Genomic DNA, 27,493 nt, shown 5'->3' with positions numbered 1-27,493 from the left:
TTTAAAGCTGTTTTCTCTTTTCTATTGCTGTATGGCAAATAGGGATACTTGCTATACACAAATTACTGTCTGATGCAGTGGTTGTCAACCTTTCCAGACTACTGTACCCCTTTCAGGAGGCTGATTTGTCTTGCTGTTTTTCACTTGTGAGCCTTGTCCGAAGCTGGAGCATTGGGTGTCAAGGCTGAAGCCTGCCACCGCTATCTGGGGTTGAAGCATGTAACTTACCTTTGCGTGAGGCCAGAGGGAACTGGTCTGCTTTCCACCCCGTAACACTGGCCCTGGATTTGCAACCCCTCTAAACCCATCCCGTGACCCCCTTAGCATTTCTCAACCTGGGGGTTGTGATTCCTAAGTACCCACTGGAAGATATCTGTCCTTGGTTGAGAGCCACTGTTCTAATGGACAAAGTAAAAATGAAACATAGATGATTTTTCTAATCTTTCAGTTATAGTAGTCTTAGTTGTACTTGAAACAGTAATAGGTAAAACAAATGTAGATAAAATGATTTTAGTGTCCCTTTAAAGAGTAACTAACTCAAATTCCAGATTGCAGTGAAGCCACTATTAATGTCGTGCTTTCTTTTTGTGATTTTAATTGCTTTCTTCAATAATCTTCTTTTGATCTTGACAAGTTCAGTTTCACCTGCTTAATAGCACTCTTTTTCCCATATTGCCAGATCTTAAGCAGACTGATATAAAAATTCAGTTAAGTAAAAATGAACCCTGACGTATTTTTAACTTGTTTCTGGCATACAATTTGTTTTTTTAATGTGGTCTAGTCTTGTTGCTGTAATTTTTGTTACACTAACATTCTTCTGCTGAATGAACTTTAACAGAGAAATGAATTTGTAAATTGTGCATTTTTACAAAATTAAATTTCAACAAGAGTCTTACTGTGCCTGATATGCCACATCATGGAACATGAATATGTGGCATATCAGTTTGTTTACCTGCCGCGTCGGCAGGTTTGGCCTGTTGTCAGAGTGTTACCGGTGTGGTGCTCTGCTTTCTCCTTGTTGATATCACTCGGCTGCGTGCGTGTGTTCCCTCTGTGTACTGCCCCAGCTCTGCGCAGATAGCTGACACAGCAGACCCGACGAGAACCCCCGATAACCAGAGTCCAGTTAGATGCAAAGTCACGTCGACTAGGTTTATTGCGACCTCGGACACAATGGCAGTTCCCTGTAGGTTTCTTAGCCTAACTCAGGGCATACTACAAGAAAGTGCCTCTTGGCAATGGACCCGGCTCAGTCAGTGGCGGGACTTTCCACTGCCCCCTAGGCCGGACAAAGACACCGCCCCAGGGATGCATTCTTATACACAGATACAAACAAGTTACACATCACACCTGATGTATGCTTCCACGTAGCAAGGTACAACCCCTCTACGTATTAAGGTGCCGCCTTCTACCTTGTACATGTTGGTTCAATCAAAACAACTCTATCCATCATTTTACCCTTTTGCCCCTGTCATTGGGATGGGCCAGCCTGTTCTTTATTATCTGTGTGGAATGTGCAAGTATGTGAATGTTCAGTACCTTTTAGGTACATATCAGCCCTTTCCTTGCCAGCTTCTGTGAGCAGGGCCTGCCTCTGGCTCACAGCTTAACTTTGCTTTATGTTAGCAAAGTCTTGACCATTACTTTAGTTCAGGTCTCAGGCCTCATACCGGGCCTCTGATACCAAGGTTTATATCTTAGGACCTCCTCTTACTACATGGCCGATCACGGCTCCCACTGGCCGCGGTTCGCCGCCCCAGGCCAGTGGGGCCGGCGGGAAGCCACAGCCAGCACATGCCTCAGCCTGCGGCACTTCCCGCTGCCCCCATTGGCCTGGGACGGCGAACCGCAGCCAGTGAGAGCCGCGATCGGCTGAACCTGCCGACGCGGCAGGTAAACAAACTGGCCCGGCCCGCCAGGTTGCTTACCCTGGCGAGCCGAATGCCAGAGGTTGCCGACCCCTGGTCTAGGGGGACAGTATCATGAAACCCATGATGGGAAGCATAAGTTATTTAAAAGAATTTTTGAAAAACAGTTTGTGGTATATTGAGGACTGTGTTGGCATTGCAAGCTGTTGCTTTAAGAACAAGGAACTTACCTGTGTCTGCTTGCAGGGTTGGGAGTCCCTGTAGCCAAGCCTGCGATTGGTGTCAGTTTTCCAAACAGCCACCTTTAAGTAAGGTGGGATGAGTTGTGCCACTCTGCCTTTGGGAGCAGCCTGTTTTGTTTCTCTTGGTTTCATGTGTGTTCTGAATTCTAAGAAATAGTGTTACTACTGTTGGAATGTTGCAATGTATCTGATGTATCTGTCTAACTTCTCTGTTTGTATGCTGTGAAATGTAATAGTTTGCATTGTTAGGATTACAGCAGGGAAAGACAAGATTGCTTAGTGTATTTGAGCATGGGACTAGAAGCTAAGCCTCTTGGATTCTATTTCCAGTTCTGTCACACATTTAGGCCTGGTCTACACTGGGGGGGGGGTCGAACTAAGGTACGCAACTTCAGCTACGCGAATAGCGTAGCTGAAGTCGAACTACCTTAGTTCGAACTACTTACCCGTCCTCACGGCGCGGGATCGAAGTCCACGCTCCCCCGTCGACTCCGCCACTGCCGTTCGCGGTGGTGGAGTTCCGGAGTCGACGGGAGCGCGTTCGGAGTTCGATATATCGCGTCTAGATGAGACGCGATATATTGGACTCCGAGAAGTCGATTGCTACCCGCCGACCCGGCGGGTAGTATCGACGTACCCTTACTCTGACTTCAGGCAAGCCCCTTAACGTCTTTGCTTTAGTTTAACCATATGGAACTGACCGTGTTGCCTTACCTCCCCTTTGGCATTATGAAAATTATTTGATATTTTATAGAGTGCTTTGAGATTCTACTGTGGTAAGATAGAATTTTTTACCAAATAAATGCTCAAATATAAAATGTAATAATTTAAATATTAAAAATTGGAGTGACTATGAACATACCTGACTACTGGAAATTCTTAGTAATTCTGGAACCCAACAATTATCTGAAGGATGCAGGAAGCAATGCATAATTGGGGATTTATCCTGCAGTGAACTCTGCGTGAATACCAGGGTCCCATGCATGCAGAACTCATTGACGGATCAAGGCCTTAGACTATAACTTGTTCAGGGAATATCTTTTGTTCTGTGTTTGTACAGTGCCTCACACAGTGGTAATAAGAGGGCTCTAGGTGCTTTTTTTTAATACCAATAATAAATGACCATACTTATAACACTGCTCAACTCAGTAATGCACCACTGGTATAATGCCCTTTATTTTCATGCCCTGATGAGTGTGGTGGGGTATTGTCCTTTTCAGTGACCATCTACAGTATCCCAGCAACATTCCAAAGAGACAGCTATGAGAGTTATACTCTGATCTATTTTGAGAACTGTGGGCCCCATTCATAAAAAGTATTTGGCTGGCTGGTTTTGCATTGTACTCTTATTTCCTGGGTGTAAAAATATAAGCACTCTTCCCATAGTTAATAAAAATCTTTTTCCTACTATTTGAGTGCACAATTTTTATGAGTATGCAACTAAGTAAGGAGAGAAACAGCTGGAAACTATAGGATATCCCAGTCTAAATGCATATATTATTGAACCTCCCAATAGTTTTTTCTAAAGACTGTTTAAGTCCCTTGATTGCTTGAGATAGCCTAAACTTATTGCCAAGCCAGACTTCTGATGGCGTGAGTCATGTATGCTTTACATTGCTTGTCAATCATTTTAAAAAGAAGATAGCTAAAATATGTTTTCATTTAGAAAAAGCAAGGAAGAATGAATAGCAGGGGGATTTTAAGAGTATGAGACCTTTTTAATCATATTTCAAAAAGCAGAAGTTAGAAACAGGAGGTGATTGCAGTTTCTCTGTACTGTATAATCTACAATATCTTCAATTTCATTCACACTGAGGCATTCCAATCTATTCATTTTTGTTTTGTTTTTCATTGTTTGTACATATTTCAGCCTTCTCTGCCACGTATCCACACATCACCTTGATCAGCAGTCCTCAAATAGTGGTCTCTAGAGAGTGAGCAGTGACACAGTTTTTTCATGCTTCCAGCTGCTTCAGTCCATGTCAAAGATCTCCCTTGCAAAGAGAATAGATGACGGTAAAAGTAGGTGAACACAAGAAGGATTCTGCTTCGCTCCTGCCACATAGGTGGAGAAGTAAAAGGAGCCAGGGACTGGGCAACCAGGTGAACTGGAGATGTGCGTGCCATCAGTTGAAGCACTAGTAGGAATGCCAATGGGGCTGGAGCCATCAGTGTGAGGGAAGCATCCAGGGGAGAAGATTTCCAAGCAGCATGTGTGGGAGGAGAGAGGAGCTCCATACAGGGAGGCATATGCAGGGGGGAGTGGCAGGCCAGGGAGCAGGGGAATGCCGGATATGGCACCAGATGATAAAGAAGAATATGCTGGAGATAAAGGAATAGATCAGATGTGACAGAAGATTAAAGAACAAAAAAGTGATTTACATTCTTTAAAATGACAAAACATTGAATTAAACTCATCTAAAAATACCTAAGTATTTTCCTAAATTTTTTTTCTACATAAACACTTGCTGCTATTGCGAGAGTGATGGATCCTCACAACTGCAATTGGGACTTCGAGATCTGTTTCTCCAAGATGTAACCTGCACCATGAGAATGCTCATTCATAGCTCAGATACTATGGAGATGGTGCTGGAGATAAACATACTATTGCTCTCTCTCCATTTTCTTTGGGGTATGGTAGGGACCAGTCGCCCTTGCTCATGTCTTGAAGTTTGCTGATGCAAAATGATTCTATGAAAACCACTGGATTTCTGAAAGAAGCTGGTACCCTACTTATCCCGCTTTATAGACACTGCCCTCTTTCTTTCTGGATTTCATCCCCACTGAGAGGAGAGTCATCAGAAGTCAATGGGTAGTCTCAATGGATTTGGCTGGTGATGTCCAGGGTTTTGTCAGTCCCAGCGGGGGAAGAATGGGGAAGTCAATTCCCTTAGGAGCTCCCTGTTTGCAGCCTCTGGATTCCTCCTCCTGATGACTGGGCTTTTTCATATTATGTGCCTGCCATCTGGAACTCTCATTTATCAAAGAATGGCTTCAAGCTAACAGGGATGCCTCTGTTTCTCTGTGTAACCTAAACATTTCCTTGATTTAAAAAAAAAAACGGTTTTATTGTTGGAAACCTTTCGGATGTTCACAGGACAAGAGTCCTTTATGTATAGTTTGGCATTGTATGGTACTAGATTGCTTTATGTAGGCAGAATTTAAGCTGTACAGTTTCTGTATGAATTAGGTATAATTTCCCTGTGTGTTTTTTCTGTGTTCAATTCTGTATTTTTTTCAGAAGTGTCTGTTGTTGTTGTTTAATAGGATTAAAAGTATAAAGTAGGTGGGCTTTGGAAAAGCAATGAACACAAAAAATCATTCAATTCTGAATAAAATTGGGCACGCCATGTGAAGGCCAATGTACAAATCATAGGGGATACCAATGTCACTAGCATAGCACGGAGACCCCAGTGTGACCAGGAAAGGTGGAGCAAAATTTGTAGTAACACCCTGCAATTACAATCTATTGAAGAGAGGGTAATACTTAATAGATGAATATATGATCCTGAAAAACCCACTCATTTAAAATAGAGAATGTAAGTTTATACAGATGTATAATAAATCTAAACTATAATGCTAAAATCTATAATACACTAGGGTCAGTATTTAGCACAGTAGTGAACACCACCCTTCTTTATACAGTAGATCCAAATCTTATAATAGAACCTTCACTCACTGCAGATACTGATCCACGTTTCTCAGTGCTAGCAAAACTTTTAAACTTGTACCTGTTTTCATCTTTTTTCCTCCTAACTGTAATCCATGTGAAGTAGCAGGATAAGAACCAAAATATATGAGATTCTGATTGGGTTGTTTTGGGCAGCCAGTACGGCTAAATAATGCCTATTTATTAACCGGATCCAACCCAGCCATTGAAACTGGCAGTATTTTGTCAGTATTTATTTAGAGACTTTTCTATGGCTCTGATCACTGTAATATCTGAGCATGTCAGAGGGATCTCTCTAAAGCTTTTGCATCAAAAAAGTCTTTTCTCACTAATAAGAACCAGCTACAATTATCAATAGCATGCAGTGTATTGTAGCCGTGTCAGTCCCAGGATGTTAGAGACCCAAGATGGGTGAGGTGATCTTTTATTGGACCACCTTCCCTTGGTCTGTGTGGCTCGAAAGCTTTTGTCTCTCATCAACCGAAAGTGGTCCAATAAATGATATTACCTCACCCACTTGTCCCTGTATTATCAGTAGTCACAGAAATCACATTGGCATCACTGCCTTAACTGACAACTGGTGGTGATTTTCATTAAAACAAAAATAAATATTTCAGTTGGAGCCTTCAGAGTTTGTCCGGAGTGCTCTTTCATTAATTTCTTTGGTTTATTATTTATTTGAGTAAAGTTAAGCTTGCTGTCTATGGGCTTGATTCAAAGCTCGTAGTTGATGGGAGCCTTTCCATGTGCTAAAAAGATATCTGATTTTAATGTCAGTCAGTGAGCCATCTTCCTCCGTTGTTAATACTGGAGTTAACTCTGTGTCTGGTATTAATGACACAATATCCCCCTGGGGAGGAGGGATAGCTCAGTGGTTTGAGCATTGGTCTGCTAAACCCAGGGTTGTAAGCTCAGTCCTTGAAGGAGCCATTTAGGGAACTGGGGTAAAAATCTGTCTGGGGATTGGTCCTGCTTTGAGCAGGAGGTTGGACTACTACTAGCTGACTTCCTGAGGTCCCTTCCAACCCTGATATTCTGTGTTCTGTGACAGATGTCTAGTTGAACATTGAGTGTCAATAAGTAAAGGTGGTCTCATGAAACAGGAAATATCACCAAAGTGGGCTGTAACCATCACAGTGGCTATAACCATAAAAAAGTTTTGTCTTTTACAAAACACGTTATAATTTCAAAAATGATTTTTTATACCAGACTTCTCTGCATGTCTCTAAGCTCCATCCATACAATGTCTTCCACCGTTTGGTAATATAAATGATGTATAAAAGCTATATCAGATGCCATTGCTAAATAAAATATTGTTGTGTATGTAACTTTCATTACATTTATATTTTATACTTTCATGTTCTTATATTAGTATCCAGCTTTTGCTACTTTACTTTAATGGTGGAAAAGCTATGGGACACGTAAAGGCAAAAAATAAATAGAAATAGATGGAATAAACAAAATGTGATGGTGTGGATTGCGCTGACATTCTTTATTGCTGCTTTTTTGAGGAGACTGACGTGGGTCAGGAATAATTCCTGTTAAAATATTATATAAAGAAGGTTGTTTTAAGACACTATAACATATGTACATTTTTAGATACATTAAAAATCAAAATGAGTGAATTAAAGAGAGGATCTCTACCTTTCAAATAGTGTGTTGTCATTCACAATGCCCTATCTCCTCCTTATTCTTTTCTCCTAATGTGACGAAGGGAATGGATCTAAAGTTTTCTTGGGTTCCCCATATTACATACCTACAAGTAGTGATAGTAACCCTTTGGACATTATGCTTTTCCTGTGTATGCACTGACCCTTGCTAGCCTCCTTGTGGCTAGAGCTGATCAAAAGTTGTCATTTGAAACTTTTTTTTTTTCCAAACAAACCCTTAATTTTTGTCACACAGAAGAAGACACTTCCAAGGAAATGTCCATTATTTTCTATATTTTTTTTTTCAGTTTTCATTGAAAATCACAAAACTGAAATTTCAGTGTCGTGGGGAGAGGGGCTGAATTTTATTTTCAACAAACCCAAAAACTTCTGAAGAAAAATTAATTAAAACTATTTTAAAAAAAAAAAACTTGGGACCAAACAACATTTCCTGACCAGCTCTACTTATAGCACTGTTTGGGGAAGAAGACCAAACTATCTATGGCTTAGACCTTGTATTCAAGTTATTGCCTTTTTCTGTCCCTGCCTCTCCCAATGTCTGTTTAGCTCCTCTCAGAGGTGCCTGTCAGTGATTGGAGACTATTAACAATATCAGAATCCTATTTCAGATTGTCTTCAATTAAAAGGATTGTTGTTTTGGTGGTATTGAAGTAGAATAAAGAATTATGAACTCTGTGTGTGTCTATCTGTACAGGCACTACAAACAGGTCCTCTAAGTAGGCTCTAAGCTTAAATTACAGAAACATGAAATTTTACTTATATCATTGGAGAAGCCTTTTGTGCGCTCAGCCTGCCACTGTTCAACCACCTATACAGCACTGTCATTTGGTTCCAAAGTCTCTGTAACCAGAACTGTTGCTTCTCTTTTTAGGAAACACCTCTTTTGTTTCTTCTCCCCAAACACGAGGTTTCCTCTGTAAATAAAGAGACAGACAGGCCGAATATTACATTACTTTCCAAAATGAGGCCAAAATAACAAAACTTGACAAAATCCCTGACCTTTCTTTCAGTTTTTAGAATGCTAGGCTAGAGGCATGCTAAAATGTCTCATTTCCTGAACCTTTAACAAGATACTCTGCCCAAATGGTCCTTAAATAGGATTCCCTACCTGTGGTCAAACAAAAATACCTATCAAGCCTGTGTCTCAAATGTTTTCCCACCCTACTGTCCAGTTCCACTGAGGGAGGGAGGGCTTAGTGTATCGAGTTCCTGCAGTGTGCAAGATGCCAAGTATATCCAAGGCTATAGTGAGAATTCTGTAGTATTCACGTTAAAACAAACCATAGGCCGTAATATTTTAGTTTCCTTTTTTCTTCATCTGTTAGCAAATAAGGGGAATCCTGCACTTCTGTTTCTGGCCCCTGTTGGTTCACTGGATTGGTATATATGAGAGGTCCTGGGTATTGGCCATCTCTCTTTAGGACAAGAAGTCCAGTTCTAAAAAGACTTAGAAGCTCAAACTACTGCAGGGAAAAGTTCATGGTTTTGGTTGTAAGGCCCCAATTTCTGCCTCCTGAGGTTTTAAAAATGCTTGATTGCTTTAACTTCTAGCAGAACAAAGTATAAAATTGCTTCATTCAGACAAAATACAAGATAGATATAAAGAAATTCAGACAAACTTTGACCGGTAATTTTGAGGCAACAATGTAAAGTAAGCAAGGAACTGAAATAACCATCTTGTACTCTCACATGTCTTTAAAGATAACTATACCATACATCCTAGTTTGGGACACTCGCTATTCAAGAGCATCCAAAAGCCTTTCTCCTCTTAAAACTTTAACTGCCTAGGCACTTACGTTACCCAAATTGTTTTGCGGTAGTAGATTTTTTAATTACCCTTTTTTTTCCCCCAACCCAAGTGCCTAGCAGTTAAGAGGGAAATGGACTGTACTGGAATTAGAAGTGTCTTAACCAAGTCTCAGAAAATGATTTCAGTGCAATCTTCTCTAGCGTCTTCAGGAATTCTACCCAGCTATAAACTTGGTGATCATTTTACTCTCAACCACCAAACTAACAGAAATGGGCTCTTGCCCCCATGTCTTATTTTCAAGATCCATAACAAGTGTTTGTGATCCTAATACTTTAGAGGAAATATTTTCCACTTTTATTTTCAGTTTTCCTGATAGAGTCCTGTATGCCAAATCTTTATGTACAACATCAAACTCTTGAGCAGTTAGACTTAAGTTATTGTAGACCTGCTTCCCATCCTAGTCCAGAGTGTGTAGGTCCAACCCCTGTGATTTAGAGAGAGAGTTTTAGATTTGGAGGCTCATTTATTTTAATCAGGATTTTCCCATATTATAGATACCTTCAGCAACTTCTGTGTAAAGATAATCATATAATCTGATCTGAAAAAGGTAATCCAACCCAGGAAATCATTCCCCTCTTACACATGTGCATGCCATGATTTTGGGAAGGTTACTGGTGTAATAATCAACACTGTAGCCTCTGCATCAATAATTCAGGCCTTAAATCTTTCGTGCAAAGTTGTAAAATTACTCAGTCAGCTTTAACTCCGTAGCCGCCTCTATCCTGGAAAATCTGGACCCATACTCTCTCTTACTTAGGAAATTTTCTATTTGGGCTGCAAACTCAACATATTTTCTCCCTTCTCTTTTGGTTCTGATGAAACATTTTTCCATATTTTTTGGGTATTTAGTCAAATTCTTCTAACAAAGCAGCTGTTATCAGAATGCATGCATGTGGAGTCAGTGCTTGCACTTCTAAAGCCTTTCTGCTTAATGAAAGAGCTAGAAAACTTGCTGTTTTCCATATTTAGCCCCACTCTTAATACAAAGACATTGAAAAGTTATTTTTAAAAACTGCTTTATATCATTACTGTGTTGATGTAGGGGGAAAAACCTGAAACTAACTTTTGTCATGTAGTTACATCTATTTTCACGTACTGGTACTATGTCCACTCAGGTACTGTTGGCAGAGTCCTTTCCCTCCCCTCAGTTTTGAGTCCATGCTTGTGCTCTCTCCCCCAAATTTGTATACTAACAAAAATGCAGTTTCTCTTTCCTCCAGCAGTTTTATTTATTTATTTATTTTTAATTGTTTTGACATTGCTGCTAGTGGACACTCAGAATCATTCAAACAAGTTAGCCGGAAGAAAAAATAGCTGTCATCTGAAATTTACTCAGTCTTGGCAAAATAGTGGTGATTGTCAGTGTTATTTGCCATGCTTCTCAAACTGTTCCTGAAGTCATCTTGATACATGTCCGTCTAGTTTTTTTTAACCTTTTGCTAATTGCACTCCATTGTACATACAAACAAAATCTAAAGCTTGATTTTTCTAGACATATATTTCTTTTCTTACATGTGGATTTCAAATCTACTAAAAGCTTAGGACAGACTGCAGTATTATAAAACCAATGTATCAATTCCTTTGCTTTACCAAGGAGTGATCATCAGGTTAATCAATGTATTGGGGTTGCGATTAAAAATAATTGGCAAATTTTCATTGCTGCTGCTACCTGTTGCATATTACTGCCCTTACATCGCTGAAACCTGAATAAGCAGTAGTCAATAACGGTGAACTGTCTGAGCAGGTCTGAAGGGATTCTGTAATCGCTTTAATGTTTTGTGTGATGAACTGATGGATTTCAGAAATGAGTTGTGAAAGATCAAATACAATTATCTCTTGCCTAAAAATGAGGGGGGGGGGAAGGTGCAAGTAGAAAAAGTACTGTAATATAAATCACATTGCTTTAGTTGTGAAAATGTCAGTCACTAAGTGCTCTCTCTCTCTCTCTCTCTCTCCCCTCTCCACCTGCCCCTCTTTGCAGGACCTGTTTTAGAAGAAATGTGGTGAATATCAACTTACTTTAGTTGGGGGGGACATTCTGGTAAGTGGTGCTGCCTTTATTGCTTTTGTTTTACAATGATGATTGTAGAGGGAAACTGTTTGAACCTTTTTCATTTCCAGTTTGAAAACTATCTTGCTTGGGGAAAATCTAACTTTACAAAGATACAGTCATTAATGCTGATTCTATTCTATTCTATTCTATTTATTTATTTTTATGGAGACTTTCAGGGGATAATGAGATATGTTAAAAAAAACATGCTGGGCCTTAAGGCAAGGAATGCACTTGACAGTTTAATTGCTGAATGGCTTCTGCTTAGTGCTGCAGCTGTTATAGAGTGCTTAAAAGCCTCTCAGCTAAAACCTAAAGCAGGGGAATCATAAAGACCTAATGTCCCAAAAAAAAAAAAAAGTGTTTGGTAACTGTCACAGTTTCAGGATAACACCTGTATCATGCACTTCGGTTGTCCACTCCCAGAGTGCCCAGTCAGTTCTCCAGCCATCTCTGTTTCTGAATAGGGAACCCTTGTCCAACTGCCTTTTGATCGGGGGTTTTAAGCCTGCATACACCCCTGCCTTGCCCTGTGATATCGCCACCAGCGTGACTGCCAGCGCATGCACTTTGTTCATAGCTGTTGGAGGAAAAAGCAGTGTATTGCTTGCAGTTGTGTGTTACCACACAGCTCTTTCTAAGCTAGCACATTTATTCTTAAGGTTAAAAACATTACAGAAAAAAACATAATAAAAACAAAGATTTAAAAACATGTTAAACATACCGGGAATCAGTCTTATAGATACCTAGTAGGCCAAAGTCTTTCCAACCTTTCTGCAATATTTGGGGGCCCTCTTTGGACAGAAGGTCCTGTCCATTTTCCTGGTTCAGAAAAGAGGCTGAGTCCATTTAAACCCAGCCTTTTTATGTCTATGTTAATCTCTGGAAACCCCAGTTTAAACCAATATATATGTAAGCCGCTCCAGGAGTTGGTACCTCTCTGGAGGTATTTACAACTTAAGTGATTTACCTTAATCACCCCCACTGTTTTTGGTTCCTAGAGACACTGTGGTAACCTTCCTCCCTGGAGTTGCATATGATGTCTGGCCCACAACGATACATAAGCCATTCAGTAACTTATGGTCCCCAAAGATATTGCATGGGGTTGCAATATCCATTGCAGTAATAGTGTAGAAAACTAAAGTTATAGTTCAGGTAGAGATGGCACATTCCTTTGCAACAATGTTTTTAGTCACAGAGAAATCTTTGGACTGAAATCTCTCAGTCACTCCTGGGAGTTAACTGTTGGGGCAGTTGCTCCCCACCAGCAGAAGGAGACAGAGCTGTTGCATTTCTTTGAGTTCAGGTCCTAGGTTCAGTTGTCAGTCACGAGTGACCCAGCCAGGGGCACCATTACATAATGGCCTTGTCAGCTCCTATATCTCATTTGTTTGTCTCCCAGCAGGTAGAGCATCAGTATGCTGGCTGGCTAGACTAAACAAAAAGGAGAGATGGGAGCACGCAGCTAGGGTGATCATGTGCTGTTTTGGGTGGAGGAAGGGCTCTCTGTTTCAGTTGGGTTTACTAAAACCAGGGTTTTTCCTGTTTGTTTCATCAGCTGCATGTGACCTGTGAGCACCTTAAGTGGTACTGCTGACTTTAGGCCATAGGTGGCACTGCCTAACAATAGTTTAGCTCATCATTCAGAAGCACCATCTGGTGTTACCTGCTTCATCTCCCCTAGCACCCCCATTCACTTCTCCACGGTGCAAGGGACATAACCTTTGCTCTCAACCCTACTCAGAACAGGGCTTCTAGGACCGCAGGCAACTGTCCCTTCCACAGAAACCTCCATACTGAACTTCTCCCTCCTGCCTTCCCCCAGGCACTTCACCCATCAAAGCCTAGAGGCTCTTTCCTCCCTCCCATCTATACCTGCTCTTGCTGCCCGGAATAGATCATTTATTGCCACCGTTTACCATGTGCACCTCCCTGTTTGTGGCTAGGGACATTTAATCTTTTCATTCAGCCAGCTGCCTAACCACCCACCTTCCAGGAATTAATGTGTTTTGGCATCAGATGTGGGTTCAAGAAGAATGAAAGGAAAATGCATGTGAAAGTGAGGTAAGAAAGACGAGGGTAAAGTAAATGGGAGAGGGATGTATAATGACAGAATAAAGTAAAAAAAGAGAAAAAGCAAACAAGCATAAAAACAATGGAGGAGGAGAATGAATGGCAAAATATGGTAGGACATGGATAAGATGAGATTGAAAAAGATTAATTTAAAAGGAATGTGACCTGTGGAAAATAAAGGGACTGGGGGAAAACCAATGGAGACCAATGAAGGGTTAAATTGTTCTCTCCCTCCCTTTTCTGTAACTTGTGCTAGATCCTATTTAGAAAGCAGAGAAGATGAAGAGAAATAAGGAGCTGGAAGAGGAAGGAATGGTCACCATTACACCTTCAATTTTCAGAGCTCTTTCACATGACCCTCCCTCACCACAGCCAACAGTTTGCCATGAAACATAGACAACACTTAGTATTTATGTATTATTTGTATTGCTATAGTACCAAGAAACTAGGCACTATACCAGGGGTCAGCAACCTTTCAGAAATGGTGTGCCGAGTCTTCATTTATTCACTCTAATTTACGGTTTCGCGTGCCGGTAATACATTTTAACGTTTTTAGAAGGTCTCGTTCTGTAAGTCTATAATATATAACTAAACTATTGTTGTATGTAAAGTAAATAACATTTTTAAAATGTTTAAGAAGCTTCATTTAAAATTAAATTAAAATACAGAGCCCCCTGGACCGGTGGCCAAGACCTAGTGTGAGTGCCACTGAAAATCTGCTCGCGTGCCATAGGTTGCCTACCCCTGCACTATACAGACAAATAGTAAAAAGACGATCCCGTCCCACAAGAGCTGACTATCTTTTCATGAGACAAGAGACAACAGGTGGATCTGAGAAACGGGAGAGCACAAAGTAACAATGAGATGATTAACCCCGTTTCATGCTGTGCCCACCCTCCCACTCCTCCCCATGCTCACAAGACAGGTCATTTTCAAAATCTAGTCATCCTATCTAGCTACGTGTTTTTGATCCCACATGCCAGTCTTGTGGGAGTGCAGCTTGTCTGAGAGCTTGCAAGGACCCCAGGTTCATGAGCTGCCAAACTATATCTCAGCCACAAGACAGGGTGTTGTGAGGGTAGGAGGAAGTAACACTAGTTGAATGCCCCAAATCCCCAGGGAATGAAATGCTCATGAGGGTCAGTCATGAGCTTGTTAGCTCAACTCAGAGTCCAAATAAAAGGACAAGGAGCTTTTACAAAAGGTTAAAAAACCCCTTATCAAACAGTACAGGCATATTAGCAATCAACTGGAGCTTCAACTTGGAGTTCATATATTTTTTCCCTGGCCCTTGAGATTGCCAGATCCCCAGGAAAACTCCTCATTGCCTCAAATTGGTCAAGGAAGTGTGGTACACAGATCTAATAAACCTGTCCATGGAAAGACCCATCAGACTGCTGGTCACAGAGCATCTGCTTAGGCAACTTGCCTCAGCCCCAGCTCACTTTGGACTTTTATGGCATGGCTGCTAAGTAGCTGAGTCTCAAATCTTAGGGGACTGTCCACTAGCCAAGTCTAGTATGCTGTACTTTTGAAAGCAATTCTACTTCCCTGACCTATTTAGAGGTGTAGGAGAATGAAAATAGACTACTAGCAGTCTACAGTTGTAGAACATAAGAATGGCCGTACCGGGTCAGACCAAAGGTCCATCTAGCCCAGTATCTGTCTACCGACAGTGGCCAATGCCAGGTGCCCCAGAGGGAGTGAACCTAACAGGCAATGATCAAGTGATCTCTCTCCTGCCATCCATCTCCATCCTCTGACGAACAGAGGCTAGGGACACCATTCTTACCCATCCTAGCTAATAGCCATTTATGGACTTAGCCACCATGAATTTCTCCAGTCCCCTTTTAAACATTGTTATAGTCCTAGCCTTCACAACCTCCTCAGGTAAGGAGTTCCACAAGTTGACTGTGCGCTGCGTGAAGAAAGACATCCTGGAATTTCTGCAAGCCCATCCAGATGTGAGTGCGGGCCAGTTCCATTCTGTTGCTACTACTGTCTGAAGTCTGGGGTTCTGTTGTTCTCACAGCCCCTTACTTCAATTCCATCTGCTTTACCTTATGGTGTTTCTTGTGGCCACTTGTTCAGGCAAAAAAGTCACAGAACTTCAGGTCATATCTTGTAAGAGACCATATATGATATTTGCCCCCAAGATAGGTTTGTCTGCGGGGCTCTGCCTGAATTTAGACCATAAACAGTTTCTACATTTTGTTTGAACAAAGAAATAACCTTGCCCATTCCTACACTCTAATTCACTGAATTACAAGAAGGGTAGGCTACGTTGCTGGCCATCAAGAGAGCACTCTGAATTTATCTTGACATAGCAGCTGAGCCAAGAGGCTCAGAGGTTAGTCATCTTGCATCAAGGTCCTAGAAAAGGTCGTCTGGTCTCCAAATAAAAAATTTCATAATGGATTAAGGAGTTGATTAGAGAAGTGTAGTTTAATGCTGGGAGGGGATGTGTCAGATGAATTAAAAACCCACTCAAACAGATTGATGGTATCTTTCTGGGCAGGGTGAATAGTGGCCTCTTTTGATAAGAATTCTGTAAAGCTCCTTCCTGGATGTTAGTCTGCCAGGCATTTACAGGTCTGACCTGTGCCATTTAGTGCAGCCTTCAGCATTTAGTGCAGCCTCAGATGCTAGACCCTCCCAAGTAGATTTACTACTATGGGAGGGCCCAACTATCTGGACTGGTACAGAAGAAGGAAATACTTTTTGCATATTAATTTTCTGTTTTAAGTCTCTTTCATACCAGTCCAGACCTCTCCTTTAAACTATTAGCACAACGTCCTTGCGTAAAATTAGTTATCTTCCTTTTGTACTTACCCACTTAATTTTTCCAAATGTAATCCATGCTTACACAGTGTGTGCCTCTGTCCACCGCTGTCTGGACCATAGAGAGGTTTATGAGTTCACTGGAGCCATTGGCTTAAAAGACATGTCTCTTTAGCTCAAGCAGTAGAGACTCATGCTTTCAGATATAGAGCACCTGATGTTCAGTCACTGCAAACAACCCATCAGGAGTTATCACATTACATTGTGCTGCTGTTGAAGTTTCAGTTGAGGTCTTCAGTTGTATTGACCTCAAGGGTCAAAAGAGTTAAAGTTTAGTGATACAAAGTTTAGGGGGGGAGATTTCTACAGAGCTGATGGTTTACTTGGTTTCTTTGCCAAGACCCGAAAGTGCTCTTTCTGAAATTGAAAGTTTCTTGATCAAACACAAGAAAGAACAAGAAATCAAAACCAATTTATACTGAAACTGAAATTGAGTGATTATGCAAAACAAATTTAATCAAAACCTATTAAAGTCTCTCACCTTTTAGAGGAAAAATATCAATCTCTTATTTTAATTTTGATGGAAACAAACGACTAAGTGTCTAATTTACTCAGACACTCCTGTTTTTAGCAGATAGAGACACACAAGGTATAAAAGAGAATATAACAAAGGTGGGGGACATTGCTTTCAATCATGGTTTTTGGAACACTGAATGGCTGGTCAGTTACGAATGGATGTGTTGCCTGGCAGGCCGACCAGAACTCCTGTTGCTTGGACCCTGCTTCACATTCCAGTCAGGGATATCATCTGGCTACATCTTTTCTGCTTAGACAGGGCAAGACTGTGGCCATCTGCTCTCACTGTGCTGAAGCAACGCAGTTGATTGCAGGATTCAACGAAAAGCCGAGACTGTGGGGGGGAGGGGAGGGAAATAAGAGGAAAGAAGAGGGGCAGAAAGTAATACAAAAGGGAACGGATCTTACATGTCTGTGTGTTGCTGGCAATCAGGGATCACCGCTGAGGACGGGCTGTCATGATGATGTGATGACTTTCAGGACTTGCAGGTGAAAAACAAAATTCTTAAACAGGAGCAAGGCCGTCAGGCTTTGTTCTCAAGAAGAAAATCCTTCAGTCTGCTCTGCTCCCTCGGTCTTGGGGTCAGGGAAAGTGAGACGCATAGCTGGCGCGTGCACCCCACATTCAGGGAGGCTAGCCCTGGCCCCTTCCACCCGAGTTCGAGATGAGTTGTGATGCGTTGAGCACTGCTGAGATTTTTTTTTCCCCCAGGGTCTCTTTAAAAACCCAAAAAGGGGGGGGGGAAATGGGTCATAGGTCATTTCCTCGTTATTCTGTCCACCAATTAGGTCTAATATCCGACAATTCTGGTTCATTAATTTCCAGTTCAACATCTTCTGTTTTTTTACCAAGAATGTTTTAACGTAGTCCTTAAACTATATCAATAGGCCCTTTTTGTTTATACTATTTTAGTCTTTTCTATCTTCCTTTCATACCTTCTCCCATCAACATTTATTATTATTGGTTATTGTGACACTTCATGACCTTTCACATACTTTTTACAGTTGAGCTCACAATTAGGGTAAAAGTTTGTCTAATTATTACAACAGACCTGCAGGTATGTCTGCACTTTGCACTGGAGGTGTAATTTCTAATTTGATCAGAGCTAGTGCCCTAAGAATAGTAGTGTAACTGTGGTGGCACAAGCAGCTTGCTGCCCCAAGTACATACCTAGTGTCTTGGAGAGGTACGTAATCAGGTTAGCTAGCCCCTTCTGCAACTTGCACAGACACGACTACAATATATTTTTATCATGCTAGCTCGATCAGAGCTAGCGTTGGTATGTCTTCTAAAGCTGGAAATATGCTTTCCAACTCCAAGTGTAGACATGCCATGTGGGACAGTAAGCCTCGTTTGTGAAGGGGAGGTGAGACGAGGGTGGACCAAATGCTGGTTGGAAGGAACTATAAGCACACACAGAAGCTTGCACAGGATAAAAGAAAATTGAGCAATAAGAAAAAATGCACTTTCTTGGTCTTGCCCAAGAAACAAACGTTTCCTGAATGTGTCATAGTATATTCTGCTGTTTAAGGTGCTATAGCTAGAAACGGATGTATGGAAAATGTGTGTCTTCACCTACTTCACACTCTTCAGATGTGTTTTCCATATAGGAAGCTCAAATTCTTTTGCTCTAATTAAAAAAAAAAGTCTAGTGTAATGTATGTGTCATGCCTGATTGGCTTTAGAAATAACAAATTATTGAAAAAGACACCGAACATATAGTGTATATTTGTTGTCTTTTTACTTTCTGAAAAGCTGTGATACTCTGGATGTTCACAGGTAAAGATACTTGATTTATAGGATAGCTTTCAAAGCTGCAAATAATTGTACTGAATGTCCCAAGAGCGGTGACTTAGTTTTGACAGTACTTCAGATATGAAGATCTAGCTTGGTATTAGAGAGCAAGTTTATATCCCCTATAAAGAACTGGGAATGAATGCCGTTTCAATGCTTTTCCTGCAAAAATAACCCTCTAACTTTTGACTTGTCATCTTTATTTTGCAGTTTTCCCAACAAGCTTTGTAATAAGTTATTCTTGCCAAATACACTAATCATTAGCTATTTTTATAATTATGGCTGACCTGGTACTTTTCAACCCTACTTTTACTGGCTTTTAACTTTAGAAAGCAATTAATTTTGGGGCTGAAATTTTTCATATTTGTGCTCCAGGAACCTTCACTTTGCTATCTCCTTCTGGAGGCTAAAGGTTTTTTCACCTCTCCAGGAAGATCTATGTGTGGAAAGTCTCTTGCGGTCTAAGCCAACCTGAGTTGTTGTAAGGCTAGATATGTTATGCATACCATTTCTTTAGTTTTAATCTGGTTTTCATTCATTGTTGTTTTTCTCTGTCCTTTTCTAGAGTAATCACTGACCTTGAGTAATGAGATTTAGGTTGCTGTTTCCTTGTTTTTCTTAGCTCCAGACTACCTTCTATACTCTTTTGTATGTATGGTCCTGGCTGAATGTGTTGACTTGAAACCAGCTCCAAATCTGCCCTGTGTCCAAGTTTAAAGAGACAGCTCACACACACTCATAGTTTTTAGTAGTATAAGTGTTTTCATTTGGCTCTTTTAAGGGGAGAGGAGGACAAGGGCAGTTTGCATAAGCAACTTTAATTTTAGCTTTTTTCTAACGTGTGTGTTTCTGTGTGTCTGTGTGTAAGTAAAAGTAACTTCCTATATATTTTTTTTTAAACAGAAACAAAACCCCCCAAATTTTGCCATGTAGCATCTTATTGGTACTCGCATCGTTCATCAGCAGTCTTGGAATCTTTAGATCTACTGCACTGGAGTAGATTAGTCGTAGTCCATAAGAATAGCCATACTGGGTCAGACCAAAGGTCTAGCTAGCCCAATATCCTGTTTTCCAACAGTGGCCAATGTTGGGTGCTTCAGAGATAATGAACAAAAGACGTAATCATCAAGTGATCCATCCCCTGTCACCCATTCCCAGTTTCTGGCAAACAGAGGCTAGGGACACTTCAGAGCATGGATTTGCATCCCTGACCATCCTGGCTAATAGCTATTGATGGACCTATCCTCCATGAATTTACCTAGTTCTTTTTTTGAACCCTGTTATATAGTCTTGGCCTTCACAAAATCCTCTGGCAGAGTTCCACATGTTGACTGTGCATTTTGTGTGAAATAAAGTACTTCCTTTTGTTTGTTTTAAACCTGCTGCCTATTAATTTAATTTGGTAGCCCCTAGTTCTTGTGTTATGGGAAGGAGTAAATAACACTTCCTTATTTACTTTCCCCACACCAGTCATGATTTTATAGCCCCCTATCATATCCCCTTAATCATCTCTTTTCCATGCTGAAAAGTCCTGGGCTTATTAATCTGTCCTCAGATGGAAGCTGTTCCATACCCCTAATCATTTTTGTTGCCCTTTTCTGTACCTTTTCCAATTCCAATATACACCTCTATCCTGATAGAATGCGACCCGATACAACACGAATTCGGCTATAACGCGGTAAAGCAGCAGGGAGCCCCGATCCCTTTAAAGTGCTACCTGAGCCCTGCTGCTTTACCGCGTTATATTTGAATACGTGTGGAGCCCCGGGCACTTTAAATCACTGCCCAAGCCCCGCTGCCACAGCTCCGGAGGTGATTTAAAGAGCCTGGGGCTCCCCACAGCAGCTGGAGCCCCAGGCCCTTTAAATCCCCACCAGGGCTCTGGCAGTGGGGGTCGGGCCATGATTTAAAGGGCCAGAGGCTCCAGCTGCTGCGGGGAGCCCTGGGCCCTTAAAATCCCCTCCCAAGCCCAGCTGCCAGAGCTCCGGCGGTGATTTAAAGGGACCGGGGCTCCCCGCAGCGGCTGGAGCACTGGGCCCTTTAAATCACCACAGGGGAAGCCGGTCCAGTCTGACAAGAGCCGGTATGCCGTACCGGACGAAACCCAATATAACGCGGTCTCACCTATAAGGCGGTGAGGATTTTTTGGCTCCCGCGGACCACGTTATATCGGGGTAGAGGTGTATAATTTTTGAGATAGGGTGACCAGAATTGAACTCAATATTCCAGGTGTGAGCGTACCATGTATTTAATATAGTGGCATTATATTTTCTGTCTTATTATTTCTTCCTTTCCTAATGGTTCCTAATATTTGGCTAGCTTTTTTTACTGCAGCTGCACATTGAGAGGATGTTTTCAGAGAACCATCCACAAGGATGCCAAGATCTTTTTTGAATGGTAACAAGTAATTTAGATTCCATCCGTTTGTATTTATAGTTGGGATTACGTTTTCCAATGTGCATTATTTTGCATTTATCAAATTTAAATTTCATCTGCCATTTTGTTGTCCAGTCACCCAGTGTAGTGAGATCCCTTTGTAACTCTTCACAGTTAGCCTTGGACTTAACTATCTTGAGTAATTTTGTATTGTCTGCAAACTTTGCCACCTCACTGATTATCCCTTTTTCCAGATCATTTAAGATTATGTTGAACACCACAGGTCCCACTACAGATTCTTACCATTTACCTTTCTTTACTGTGAAATTTGGGAGGGGGTGGGGAATGTGCCCTTGAGGGCACAGACTTTTCTGCCTGTTTACTCCCCCCCCCCCCATCTTGATGCCTTTGACCCAATCCCCTCCAACCTGTTGCTGTCTCTTCCCCATCTCTGGCTCCACATACCAGTCCCATTCTTATATAAACTAGTCCAGGTCTCTGCTCTTCAGGATTCTCATCCCAGCTCCAGTCCCTGTCTCACCCTGTTCCTCGTCTGATTGGTATCTCTCTCTCTCCCCCTGCAGTCCCCTGGGCTTCTCATCTAATCTCATTATTCCACCCCTGATTCTTTTTCATAGAGCACCCAGATTTACTTCTCCCTTGCACCCTGGCTGCTTTTTGTATCTGTCTCCCTGCCCCTCTCGTCTCCTTTTTTCTCCCCTCATGCCACTGGTTCCCAGTTCTAGTTTCCCTCCTCTTCCTTCCCTGACCCCACAAGGCCTGGCCCTTGTCCTATGTGCATTTGGGGCCAGCATAGAGTGAGGAGCATGGGGAAAGCACTGAGAGCACAGGACAGACAGGCTCCTTGCTATCAGTTCCACAGTGGCATAGCCCAGTGCTGCAATTGCAGGGAAAGTCCTCCTCAGCCCTAGGATGGAGCATGCCCAGTGTGGATAAAATCTTTGGAAAATGTAGCATCAAAGCTCTAGCAAACCACTACTGAGCACATTGAAACCGAAAAGTTATAACTTGGCTAAATTTGAGCATATTTTCACAGAGACAGCAAAAGGCCCTTCCCTGACACACAGGTCACAAGTCTGCCAAATTTTCAGTCCCTGCTCCAAAGCATGGAGGTGCTAAGGCTTCTCAAAGAAAAGATGGCCAGAATTCTTTAACATGGGCAAAACTTACTTTTCCTACCGTCACTCGCAGAAACAGCTTAACTATTTTGGCTGAAAATTTTTTAAACAAAATTCAGCCTCAGGCTGAGACCCAGCATAGGAAATATCAGCCCAAGTGGCTAAAGTTTGTCACAAATATAAGCAACTGAAAACTGGATCTTATAATGAGAAATATCACACAACCTTAGTAGGCAGTGCTACCAGCCCTGCCTATAAAAAGGGTGTTTATATGCTGTGGTGATGAAGGCCATAGAACAGCCTGCTATAAAAGGGGATAGAGGCAGAAGTATTTATTCGTTAGAGGTTTGGTGGTGTGCTATAAATGAGGTATAGGCTATACACTGAGCTTAAAAAGAAATATTAAACAGCTTCCCTTTCACTGACCATCATCCCTCTAATGTACTGAATCAGGCATACTTCTGTAGAAAAGAGATATGATCATAGAATAAGACCACACATGAGGTTAGAGTTAATGTACAGGTGACCAAAAATTGGTCACTTTCTGACAACTTAGCATTACACTTCATAGTATTGCAGCAGTGCATCAGTTTAATTTAGGTGTTTCTTTTTGTCTGAAATACTCTAATTTATGTCTGTATTAATTCCACTCAATACAGCATATGAATTCTTGACCAATTAAAGACAATCAGCCTTAGTGTCTTTTAGCAGTTTGGGTTTTTTTTTAGTCCAGAATAGTTGAGGTTCATGAAACCAGATGAAAGAGACAGAAGTTTGTGATGTAAGATTTCCAAAAAAAGTTTACTTAATTATGGGATTTATTTAAGAGATTAGTAGTGCCTTTTGTGAAATGTATTTTGGGATTCACAGACCTTTCGTTTGGTCCCATAATATCTTTGCAAGAAGGGTGTGGTAATATTTGTGAGCACAAATATTTTTCACCGTACCACATTCTAAACACACTGCTATTATATTACTTCAGCTTTCTTACCATCTTTCCTTTTTTCCTCTTCTTTTTTTTTTTCTGTTTGTTTGTAATCTCTTCTTTGGCATTAGAAATGAGAATTGTGAAAATTGTATTCAAGAGAAGATGATGATAAGGGAGAGAGATCTCATTACAGATGACCAAGACTGAGTATTTTTGGACATGAAGTTTATATTAATCAGTTTGCTGAGCTCAAAGATAAATGAAAACCTGGGAAGGCATCCAGAATGACCGGGAACAGAGACTGAAAAAGATTGTGAAGATCATATGCTAGTGAGAATTTTCAGTATGTCTGAAAAGCTGAGTCATAATATCCATTTAAAAAACAAAACAAAAAAAACCAAAAGGGGCTGCACTGTCAGCGAGATTAGATTCCTGCCTGGTCTCTCATTCCTTGGGCCATCTGGGACTGGGAATACTGCCTAGAGCATCCTGCATTATTCTGCAGCAACCCTTGTGACTAAACAAATAGCAACCATTTATCAGGATGGATAAGAATTGATTATTTTAATTTTTTTAAAATAATCCTGATGTTTAAGATAATCAGATTTTGATGTTTAAATTAAATAGGTTTATTTTTAAAGAAACTAATTTTTACATCTATTTAAGTTTTTAAAATTTGAAATTTTCAACCTATGTTAAGGTCGAAATTTATTATAATCTATTAAAATCTTTTAAATTAAATACAAAAAAAATTAAGCAGTACATGTTTGTTACCAAGGTTTAAAGAAGGTCAAACTACTGAACTGATGAGTGTCACCTGACTCTATAGAAGTGCTAAACCAGCTTTTGACAGCAGTAGACTCTTCTGCAGGTGCAGAGAGAGCATATTTTCTTCATTTCATCTTCTTCAGCTTGTTCAGTGCAATGACTAGTTCATTCAAAGTTAAGAAACCAGTTGGAAGTTGAAAATGAGCTTTCCTGTTTTTTCAACTTCCAATCTATAAATAAAAACTAGGTGTGAGGTTTATTAGTTCTAAAATTTTGAAGGACATGGTGACTGAAAACAATCAGTTCAATTCGCTATCTATAGATAATAAATCAGTTTGGTTTAAATATTTTGATAAACTTTTTCTCATGTCTCAAGCACTTTTAAGGTAGTTTTATTTAATAAAAAAAATACTGTCTGCAAATTTGAATTTGAATTTACATCTAAACAGAATTTGGCAGAAATCACAAGTGAAAAATTAATCTAATAAATGGGAAATTATATTTTCTAATATAAAAATGTAAAACTTAAGACTCTGAATATAGAGAAGTTAAACTATATAATTGCTTAACATAAATATGTATAGATATAGTGTATCCTAGTTAGCAGTGAGAAACACCGAATTTAGTGTAAAGGTTGTATTTAGTTTCAAATCAACAAGTGACAGTGGTCACCCACTAATGAGAATCAGTCTTTCCTTAGGAAAATAATTAAAGTACAATTGCAAAAGACAATATCAATATTTAAATCAAAGTTTCTTGCTTGGTGATTTAAATCAATCCACCCTGACATTTGTGGACTATGAAGGAGTTGTCCCATACAAACTCGGTAAGGCAAGGAATATCACTCTGATGCCATGTCCTGAAGTGGAGTCTAAGATTATAAAATAAGTAATTAATTTAATCAAGGTTTCAATTCTTACTCAATAAGTTTAGTCTGTATTGGTGAATGGTGTATGTATCATCACGAAAGCCCTGGAATTAACTGCAATATTTAGACAGTCATACAGTAAATGGTATTGTGTTGTCCCGCTGATCTTCTCACCTGCCCTTTGCCCATTTGCAGGTGAACATCTAACCTTGTTATCCAGGTTTTCCCACTGCCACCTTTAATAATAATAATAAAAAAAAATTTTTACAAAAGAACCAACCGTATAAATGTCATTTTTTCTCCCCAAATGTGGCAGACTGGGTAAAGGAAGAGCCTGGTTTTAAAATTATACTAGTCCAAGGCTTGAATTTACTGTATGCAATCCTGGACTGATGCCAAAAATAACTAAACCAAAGAAACAGTGAGTGGTATACAGTGTAATGACTCACAGTTTTTTAGAGCTTTAAGCACCATTAGAGGATTGGGAATCCTGCTTTTCCAATAGTAAAGCTGACGTAGAGAAGACTTCATTTAGTAAAATTTTAGAGGCTTTAAACATTTATGTGCTTGTTTTCTCATTTTATTATACCTTTTACTATTTTGCTTCAAGAAGAACAGGAGTACTTGTGGCACCTTAGAGACTAAGAAATTTATTTGAGCATAAGCTTTCGTGGGTTACACCTTTTCATGCTCTCTGTATGTGTGTGTGTATATATATAGATATAGATATATATATATATATATATATATATCTCCTCACTATATGTTCCATTCTATGCATCCGAAGAAGTGGGCTGTAGCCCACGAAAGCTTATGCTCAACTAAATTTTAGTCTCTAAGGTGCCACAAGTACTCCTGTTCTTTTTGCAGATACAGACTAACACGGCTGCCACTCTGAAACCTGTTTTGCTTCAGTTACTCTGTTTCGTTTCATGAGATTTTACAGTCAGAGGGACAGAAAAAATATTGTAAAAGCCTCTCTAACAATTTTCTAAAATAGCTTACTTTATAATACATAAAGATCTTGGATGTATTCTGAAATGTAAAATATTGTTACTGTTTGGTTCACTCTTCCTTTTATGCCTGTTCCTGATTACCCAGCTTTCTGGTGGACCTGGCCAAAATGCCAATGGAAAATAACATGTCTCTGAAGCAGACAGAGTGCCCTACACCTTGGACTGAGTACGCCTGTCACGCGCTTTTTGTTCCTTCCGCATCTCACCACAAGTTTGAAGTTTATTTCCTGTCTTTTAGTATAACCCCACTGACTACCTCAAGACCAAAACTACAGTAAAATGAAGTTTATAATCAAGGTTGCACCTGTACAGCTATACCGATCGCTGTAATGGGGACAGATCCCCAGCATAGACAAGGCCTTACTCTGCCCTGTTTTGCCATTTTAGTCAGTATTTTCTTAAAGTCATTCTTCCTTCCTTCCTTCACCTAGTTCTGCAGTCTTAGGACACAACCTGCACTCTCTTTCTAACAAGCATTCTGATTATTATCATGCATAGTCCCATTGCTTTTCACTTTCCTCTCATGTAAACCACCCCCAAATAAATATTGAAATCCGTAGACTTTACTTGCGATAAGAGGGACTGCTAGAAGATCCAATAATTGCAATTCAGGTCTGTCACTGAAGCAGAATAATCTCTCTGAATTTATTCCACGTGGTGACTAGGCGACTGACAGATGGTACATACTGTGTGCGTCTCATAGTTCTCTGTCATAGCTTGCTATAAGCAGTTAGTTTGGCTGACTGTATCAGAACACAGAAACAATGGTTGACTGGATAAAATGTGATACTTTAAAAATGAGCTAAACTATTTTTTCTCTGGGAGAAATATGCAACATCATAACTCTACTTTTAAGAATTCAATTAAACCCATTTTAGTATCTGCTAAATACCCTTACAAATGCCAAACATTGATTTACATTTTTTTTTAAGGTTTGCTTTAATCACTGTCTTAAGTTTTGCCCTCTAACTGGCTTCTAATTATATAGAGAAGTTTGGTTTGGATCAAGCTACCAGTTCTGCATGTCATTAGATGATGTTGGGAGATAAGCATGCACAGATGTAAATAATAGACTGTGATTCAGTCTTTTTTTTCTCTTCAGACTATACCATTAAGCCAGAGTTTCAGAAATCTTTTCATCTGAAATGAGAGAGAAACCTACTTCAGTCCTTAAACAAAAACAGAAAGTTTAGCATAGACTCATGCTTGAAACAAAAAACTATATTATCATCTATGCTACATTACAGTAGTGGCTGAAGTGTTCTGTGTGTGGTACTGATGCATAGAAAAACAGTTTCTGCCCCAACAACCTTACAATCTCAAAATGTGAAAAATAGATCAAGCTCAAAGGGGAAAGGACGCAATATTCAAGCCAAGAGATGGTACTGATGGACACACGTGCCATCAATTCCATATTGTTTTGTGTGCTCATGTGTACTTAAACAGAATAATGTTGTAATCCTATTGTTGTCCTTCCTTGCCATCTTCTTTTCTTGACAACTTGCACATAAATGTTTGCTGGATCAGGGCCTTAAGTTTTTTGGAGAAGTGACCAATTGACTTTTGTTGCTAGGCACTTCATTGAATATCTGTGGGGGCTGTAAAATTATAAGAAGTATATTTCCCTTTAGTACGCAATCTAGCAGTGGTTGCCATCATTAAAATTGCATGTGTGTGACTTCTATTTTTTTCAAATTAAATAATATTTCTGTGTAATTCTGCTTCTAATTTAATAAATTAAAGAGAATCTAGTAAAAGGTCTTCATAATTTCTCACCACCACCTCCTCCCTTAACTCTCACATGGAAAAACATTGTCAGAGGCAAACTGATGCCATTCCAAGCATGCCATATGTCAGACCACT

The 27,493-nt window shown here is 40.3% G+C and overlaps 1 protein-coding gene across 3 annotated transcripts in view; it reads left to right on the top strand.

Moving 5' to 3' along the window:
- The window catches only part of FYN (FYN proto-oncogene, Src family tyrosine kinase), a 177,175-nt gene that overhangs the window by 69,243 nt on the left and 80,439 nt on the right, over positions 1-27,493 (top strand). For all 3 annotated transcript variants that reach the window (XM_045010483.1, XM_045010482.1, XM_045010484.1), the window contains exon 2: positions 11,242-11,301. The gene's annotated coding sequence lies outside the window, so the exon portion shown is untranslated. The remainder of the gene's footprint in view (positions 1-11,241; positions 11,302-27,493) is intronic.

Source organism: Mauremys mutica, chromosome 3 (assembly GCF_020497125.1).
Source record: "Mauremys mutica isolate MM-2020 ecotype Southern chromosome 3, ASM2049712v1, whole genome shotgun sequence".
NCBI classification, from domain to species: Eukaryota; Metazoa; Chordata; order Testudines; family Geoemydidae; genus Mauremys; species Mauremys mutica.
This window is presented reverse-complemented; position numbering and strand designations above follow the sequence as displayed.